General features: G+C 46.9%; 2 non-coding genes across 2 annotated transcripts; both read right to left on the bottom strand.

Annotated features, from left to right (window-relative positions):
* Nucleotides 1-467: 467 nt before the first annotated feature.
* On the bottom strand, nt 468-557 carry trnar-ucg (transfer RNA arginine (anticodon UCG)). Its single transcript is given in 2 exon segments — nt 468-503; nt 521-557. It is a non-coding gene; the product is annotated as a tRNA-Arg (tRNA).
* A 4,251-nt stretch (nt 558-4,808) lies between these two features.
* trnar-ucg (transfer RNA arginine (anticodon UCG)) lies at nt 4,809-4,898 on the bottom strand. The gene is given in 2 exon segments: nt 4,809-4,844; nt 4,862-4,898. It is a non-coding gene; the product is annotated as a tRNA-Arg (tRNA).
* Nucleotides 4,899-7,626: the final 2,728 nt, after the last annotated feature.

Genomic DNA, 7,626 nt, shown 5'->3' with positions numbered 1-7,626 from the left:
TCTTTTAATTTTAACCAGATATGATCAATGCATGGGGCACAGACCAGGAGCACCAGGGCGATTCTGACGAAATTGCATTTGAAAGCTTATTTTAGGCAAGATTCAGTTAAATTCTCGGAAAGTGTACCAGTATCAAACGTAATAACGACGAGGATGGAATCTGAACCCTCGCGTATGGATCGGCAATAGATTAAGAGTCCATCGCCTTAACCTCTGGGCCACCTCGTCTCAACCACACAATGCTCTCAGCCATTCCATTTCCTGCTCTTTGCATCTAAGCAGAAATACCCTGAAGGAAAGTCCACTTCCCGCTTATCCTGCCCGTGCACACAGATCTACAATGTTGAAAAAGTACAATCTGCTTAATGTAAGCAAAAGGCCTTCCGCTGCTTCAGTTGAGGGACTGTCAAAAATGGTCGGATTGAAGCTAGCTTCAAAACATAAAAATTGTTGCCCAGTTAATTAAACGACCGCGGCAGGACTCGAACCTGCAATCTTCTGATAACTGAGAGACTTGCAACCGAAGTCAGATGCCTTATCCATTAGGCCACGCGGCCGCCGACATCGCTGCGCCTCTTTTTATGGGGAGAATTGTGAGCAGATTCAAGGAAGCTGTTCGCAAATAGAAGCGGATTGAGGAGAAGATAAGCATTTTCACTGAATGAACAGAACTTCTGCGAGCTGGGTTTGCACCAGCGCAGGGAATCGCAATGCAACTTGCAGCAAAACATCAGCGTGCTCGTTGGTCTAGGGGTATGATTCTTGCTTAGGAAATTTCTGTGGCTTAAAATGCAAGAGGTTCCGGGTTCTAAATCCCAGACGAGCCCCGCCGCATTTAGTTAAACTCAACACCTCGGCCATGAAAGCTGAAATCGCTCTACTTCAAAAAAAATGGAATGATCCGGGGCTGTGAGCTCTGCCATTTTAAACAGACACAGAATGATCCGGGATTGTGAGTACTCCCGTTTTAAATAGACCCAGAGTGATTAACAACTGACCACGACCCATTCCATTATAGACAGGCCTGATTTTCAATGCTTATGAAATCGATGGCAACATAAATCGGACTGTTTCTATAACAGGCGGCCGATTACGATATCCGCTTTTCTGTTGGACGACAAATTGAAGGTTTACTCCATTATAATTTTTCCCTTTATCTCCGTCATTTCTCTCCAGCCAAATGAACTGAGTGTAGGTGTCAGCCGTGGCTCAGCGGCAGCAAAGTCAAGCACCACTCCACAGACTTGAGCACATAATCCAGGCTGACACTCCAGTGCGGTACTGAGGTAGTGCTGCACTGTTGGTGCCTCCGACTTTCTAGTAAGACGTTAAACCGGGTCCTCCAATCCCTTGAGAGTATGACGGAAAGAACGAGGATTTCTCGCCCATTATTTATGTCTCAACCAAAGACACTAAAACAGGAAATCTCTTCATTAGGGTTGATAAATATTTTTGAAATTACATTGCCTCCTAAAGGAGAAATTTATGTTTCTGCGCCCTAATCATTTGCCTCTGGTCCCTCTACTCTTTCATTCGGTGACAATCTCAGCAGAAGAAAGGAGGAGTTCGACAATCTCCGAATCGCGATCACTGCTCCAACTTCATTCAAGACAATTTGAAGAATTGCAGTGGTCTCTTTTAATTTTAACAAGATATGAGTAATGCATGGGGCACAGACCAGGAGGATTCTGACGAAATTGCATTTGAAAGCTTATTTTAGGCAAGATTCAGTTAAATGCTCGGAAAGTATACCAGTTTCAAACGTAAGTAACGACGAGGATGGGATCCGAATCCTCACGTACAGATCAGCAATGGGTAAACAGTCCATCGCCTTAGCCTGTCGGCCACCTCGTCTCCACCATACACTGCTCTCAGCCATGCCATTTCCTGCTTTTTGCATCTAAGCAGAAATACCCTGAAAGAAAGTCCACTTTACCGCTTATCCTGCCCGTGCACACAGATCTACAATGTTGAAAATGTACAATCAGCTTAATGTAAGCAAAAGGCCTTCCGCTGCTTCAGTTGAGGAACTGTCAAAAATGGTCGGATTGAAGCTAGATTCAAAACGAACCTTGGATGACAAGGGATATACAAAAATGCATTAGGAAAAAAAGGGGGGCTTCTGGCAGTTACAAAAGGCTAAAGACGGAGGAAGCCCTAGACCGTATAAAACGTGCAGGGGCATACTTAAAAAAGAAATTAGGAGGGCGATTGGGGCCATGAAATAACACTGGCGAGCAAAATAAAGGAAAATCCTAAGATGTTTTATAAGTATATTAAGGGCAAGAGGATAACCAGGGAAAGGGTAGGGCCCATTAGGGACCAAAGTGGTAATCTGTGTGTAGAGTCAGATGATGTAGGCGGGGTTTTAAATGAATTTTTTGCATCTGTGTTCACTATGGAGAAAGACGATGTAGACATAGAAATCGGGCAACGGGACTGTGACATACTTGAAAATATTAGCATCGAGAGGGAGGAGGTACTAGCGGTTTGATGGTCAAAGGTTGCTTTTGTGACTGGAAGCCTGTGTCCAGTGGGATACCTCAGGGATCGGTGCCTGGGTCCCTTGCTGTTTGTGATCTACATAAATATGATTTGGATGAGAATGTAAAAGGTATGATCAGTAAGTTCGCAGATGACACGAAAATTCGTGGGGTGTTAAATTGCAAGGAGGAAAGCCTCAGGCTACAGGACGATATAAACGGGTTGGTCAGATGGGCGGAAATGTGGCAAATGGAATTTAACCCTGAAAAGTGCGAGGTGATGCATTTTGGACGGACAAATAAGGCAAGGGAATACAGAATGAGTGGTAGGACCCTAGGAAGTACAGAGGGTCAGAGGGACCTTGGTGTACATGTACATAGATCCCTGAAGGCAGCGGAACAGGCAGATAAGGTGGTTAAAAAGGCATATGGGATACTTGCCTTCATTAGCCGAGGCATAGAATATAAGAGAATGGAGGTGCTGATGGAGCTGTACAAAACGCTGGTGAGGCCACAGCTGGATTACTGCGAGCAGTTCTGGTTGCCTCACTATAGGAAGGATGTGATTGCTTTGGAGAGGGTGCAGAGATGATTCACCAGGATGTTACCTGGGATGGAGCACCTCAGCTATGAAGAAAGACTAAACAGGCTGGGGTTGTTTTCCTTGGAGCAAAGAAGGCTGAGGGGGGATCTGATTGAGGTGTACAAAATGATGAGGGGCATAGATAGGGTAGATAAAGAGAATCTTTTCCCCTTAGTAGGGGGGTCAATAACAAGGGGGCATAGATTCAAGGTAAGGGGCAGGATGTTTAGAGGGGATTTGAGGAGGAACTTTTTCAGCGAGAGGGTGGTTGGAATCTGTAACTCACTGCCTGAAAGGGTGGTAGAGGCAGGAACCCTCATAACATTCAAGAAGCATTTGGATGAGCACTTGAAATGCCATTGCATACAAGGCTATGGACAAAATGCTGGAAAATGGGATTAGACTGGACAGGGATTGATGGACGGCGCAGACACGATGGGCCGAAGGGCCTCTTTCTGTGCTGTGTAAATCTATGACTCTATGACTATATGACCTCCGTCATGAATGCTGAAATCGCTCTACTTTTAAAAAAATGGAATGACCCGGGCCTCTGAGCTCTGCCATTTTAAACAGACACAGAATGATCCGGGACTGTGAGCACTCCCGGTTTAAACAGACCCAGAGTGATTAACAACTGACCACGACCCACTCCATTAAAGACAGGCCTGATTTTCAATGCTTATGAAATCGATGGCAACATAAATCGGACTGTTTCTATAACAGGCGGCCGATTACGATGCCCGCTTTTCTGGTGGATGACAAATTGAAGGTTTACTCCATTATAATTTTTCCCTTTATCTCCGTCATTTCACTCCAGCCAAATGAACTGAGTGCAGGTGTCAGCCGTGGCTCAGCGGCAGCAAAGTCAAGCACCACTCCACAGACTTGAGCACATAATCCAGGCTGACACTCCAGTGCGCTACTGAGGTAGTGCTGCACTGTTGGTGCCTCCGTCTTTCTAGTAAGACGTTAAACCGGGTCCTCCGATCCCTTGAGAGTATGCCGGAAAGAACGAGGATTTCTCGCCCATTATTTATATCTCAACCAAAGACACTAAAACAGAAAACCTCTTCATTAGGGTTGATAAATATTTTTGAAATTACATTGCCTCCTAAAGGAGAAATTTATGTTTCTGCTCCCTAATCATTTGCCTCTGGTCCCGCTATTCTTTCATTCGGTGACAATCTCAGCAGAAGAAAGGAGGAGTTCGACAATCTCCGAAACCCGATCACTGCTCCACCTTCATTCAAGAATTTGAAGAATTGCAGTGGTGTCTTTCAATTTTAACAAGATATGAGTAATGCATGTGGCACAGACCAGGAGCACCAGGGCGATCCTGACGAAATTGCATTTGAAAGCTTATTTTAGGCAAGGTTTAGTTAAATGCTCGGAAAGTACAGCAGTTTCAAACGTAATTAACGACGAGGGTGGGATCCTAACCCTCACATACAGGTCGGCAATGGATAAATAGTCCATCGCCTTAGCCTGTCGGCCACCTCGTCTCCACCATACACTGCTCTCAGCCATTCCATTTCCTGCTTTTTGCATCTAAGCAGAAATATCCTGAAAGAAAGTCCACTTCACCGCTTATCCTGCCCGTGCACACAGATCTACAATGTTGAAAATGTACAATCAGCTTAATGTAAGCAAAAGGCCTTCCGCTGCTTCAGTTGAGGGACTGTCAAAAATGGTCGGATTGAAGCTAGATTCAAAACATAAAAATTGTCGCCCAGTTAATTAAACGACCGCGGCAGGATTCGAACCTGCAATCTTCTGATAACTAAAACACTCGCAGCCGAAGTCAGACGCCTTATCCATTAGGCCACGCGGCCGCTGATGTTGGTAAGCTCCTTTTTATGTGGAGAATTGTGAGCAGATTCAAGGAAACTGTTCGCAAAAACAAGCGGATTGAGGAGAGGATAAACATTATAACTGAATGAACAGGACTTCTGCGAGCTGGGTTTGCACCAGCGCAGGGAATCGCAATGCAACTTGAAGCAAAACATCAGCGGCTCCTTGGTCTATGGGTATGATTCTCGCTTAGAGAATTCTGTGGTTTAAAGTGTGAGAGGTTCGGGTTCAAATCCCGGACAAGCCCCCCTGCATTTAGTTAAACTCAACACCTCCGTCATGAAAGCTGAAATCGCTCTACTTTTAAAAAAACGGAATGATCCGGGCCTCTGAGCTCTGCCATTTTAAACAGACACAGAATGATCCGGGACTGTGAGCACGCCCGGTTTAAACAGACCCAGAGTGATTAACAACTGACCACGACCCATTCCATTATAGAAAGGCCTGATGTTCAATGCTTATGAAATCGATGGCAACATAAATCGGACTGTTTCTATAACAGGCGGCGGATTACGATGCCCGCTTTTCTGTTGGACGACAAATTGAAGGTTTACTCCATTATAATTTTTCCCTTTATCTCCGTCATTTCTCTCCAGCCAAATGAACTGAGTGTAGGTGTTAGCCGTGGGTCAGCGGCAGCAAAGTCAAGCACCACTCCAGAGACTTGAACACATAATCCAGGCTGACACTGCAGTGCGGTACTGAGGTTGTGCTGCACTTTTGGTGCCTCCGTCTTTCTCGTAAGACATTAAACCGGGTCCTCCGATCCCTTGAGAGCCCGGTATAAAAACCGGCGACCAGCGAGGCCCGAGACCTGTCGGAGCACGGAGCAGGGAGGTGAGGAGCCCGGTATAAAATCCGGCGACCAGCGAGGCCCGAGACCAGTCGGAACACAGAGCAGGGAGGTGAGGAGCCCGGTATAAAAACCGGCGACCAGCGAGGCCCGAGACCAGTCGGAGCACGGAGCAGGGAGGTGAGGAGCCCGGTATAAAAACCGGCGACCAGCGAGGCCCGAGACCAGTCGGAGCACGGAGCAGGGAGTTGAGGCATACCAACTCAGCAGCGGGGGAGAGGTAAAAAGTAATCAGAGTGTGACGTCACCAGGGAGCAGGTAAGTGATTGGTTGGTGAGTATTTCTCTTTTTTAAACTTTAACTCTGTAGTTTATAGTTACTAGGTTCTTTTCTGGTATAGCAGGGACTGTTGGTAGACTATACAAGCGCCTTAGAGATATCTTTAATTGGTGATAGTAAATTAATTTAAATTAATTAAAGGGAAGGTCATGCCAGGAGAGCCCAGCCCCGTGATATGCTCCTCTTGCTCTATGTGGGAATTCAGGGACACTGCCGGTGCCCCTGATGACCACGTGTGCCGGAGATGCATCCATCTGCAGCTACTAGCGGACCACATTGAGGCACTGGAGCTGCGGGTGGATGGGTTGTTGAGCATTCACGATGCTGAGAGGGTCGTGGATAACACGTTTAGTGAGTTGCTCACACCGCAGGTAAGGGCTGCACAGGAAGATAGGAAATGGGTGACCACCAGGCGGAGCAATAGAAGCAGGCAGGTAGTGCAGGAGACCCCTGTGACCATTCCCCTCTCAAACAGGTATACCGATTTGGATACTGTTGAGGGGGACGACTCACCAGGGGAAGGCAGCAGCAGCCAACTTCCTGGCACTGGGGGTGCTCCTGCTGCCCAGGAAGGGAGGAAAAAGAGTGGGAGAGCAATAGTGGTAGGGGATTCTATAGTAAGGGGAACAGATAGGCGTTTCTGTGGCCGTAGACGTGAATCCAGGATGGTTTGTTGCCTCCCTGGTGCCAGGGTCAAGTATGTCACTGAGCGGCTGCAGGGCATTCTGGAGGGGGAGGGTGAACAGCCAGAGGTCGTGGTCCACATTGGTACCAACGACATAGGTAAAAAGAGGGATGAGGTCCTGCAGCAAGAATTTAGGGAGCTAGGTGGAAGATTAAAGAGCAGGACCTCAAAGGTTGTAATCTCTGGATTACTCCCGGTGCCACGTGCTAGTGAGTATAGGAATAGGAAGATAGAACAGATGAATGCGTGGCTAAAGGGATGGTGCAGGAGGGAGGGCTTTAGTTTCCTGGATCACTGGGTCTGCTTCTGGGAAAGGTGGGACTTGTACAAGTCGGACGGTTTACACCCAAACCAGAGGGGAACCAATATCCTTGCTGGGAGGTTTGCTAGCACTGCTGGGGGGGGTTTAAACTAACTTGGCAGGGGGATGGGATACAGAGTGGAGCTATAGTAGGGGGTGATTTACAGCCAAATACGGAGGAAAAAACAAGTCAGCTGGGAAGGCAGAGCAAATATGTAAAGGCAAAAGGGAATATGGCAGGGCTGGAAGACATTTATTTTAATGCAAGGAGTCTTGCAAATAAGGTGGATGAACTGAAGTTGTTGTTGAAAACATGGGAGTACGATATTGTTGCTATCACGGAGACATGGTTGAGGGAGGGTCAGGACTGGCAGCTCAATATTCCGGGGTATAGAATCTTCAGGCGAGACAGAGGGAGGTGTAAAAGGGGAGGGGGTGTTGCAATATTAATTAAGGAGTCAATTACTGCTGTAAGGAGGGACGATATATTAGCGGGTTCCTCTAATGAGGCCATATGGGTAGAATTAAAAACAAAAAGGGGGCAAGCACTTTGCTGGGAGTGTACTATAGGCCCCCAAACAGTCAGGGGGA

Source organism: Somniosus microcephalus, unplaced genomic scaffold, assembly GCF_052327205.1.
Source record: "Somniosus microcephalus isolate GS21.2 unplaced genomic scaffold, FLI_Smic_1.0 unresolved_chr1, whole genome shotgun sequence".
Lineage (NCBI taxonomy): Eukaryota > Metazoa > Chordata > Chondrichthyes > Squaliformes > Somniosidae > Somniosus > Somniosus microcephalus.
The sequence above is the reverse complement of the archived record's forward strand: the minus strand, read 5'-3'. Positions and strand labels throughout refer to the sequence as shown.